This window comes from Nematolebias whitei, chromosome 21, assembly GCF_014905685.2.
Source record: "Nematolebias whitei isolate Nwh7 chromosome 21, NemWhi1, whole genome shotgun sequence".
NCBI classification, from domain to species: Eukaryota; Metazoa; Chordata; class Actinopteri; order Cyprinodontiformes; family Rivulidae; genus Nematolebias; species Nematolebias whitei.
In genome coordinates, this window is record NC_056518.1 from 22,631,181 (window position 1) to 22,631,633 (window position 453).

The window sequence follows — 453 nt, forward strand, 5'->3', positions numbered from 1 at the left end:
CCCCCCCCCCCCCCCCATTATGTGTTTAACCCTTCATCATGTTGCCCACTGAATCAGCTTGGTCCAGTTAGTGGATTGAAATATTCAGCCACTCACATTACACCCCATCATGTCCCCCCCAAGAAACTTAATGACAAGCCACTTTCAAGTATTTATCGTTTTAATTTAATTGTTCAGAGGTTTAAAATGTCAACATTTCTACAAAGTTTTACCATTTAAAGGCCTTCAGAAATGAGTGCTTAAAATGTCAATGAGCACAAGTTCTTTTTCCAACTCAAGTCTCTCTCCCCCTCCACCTGCAAGAGAAAGTGTCCAAAACACATACACCAGTGTTCTCCCCTTCAGAACAAAAACTTTCCAGTCCATGAAGATTTAGAGAAGGCCAAAAGGAGAGTCTTGGTTCAGTGCAGAAACACAAAACTGCACTTCTTGCCTTCTGTTCTCCAGTGGAAA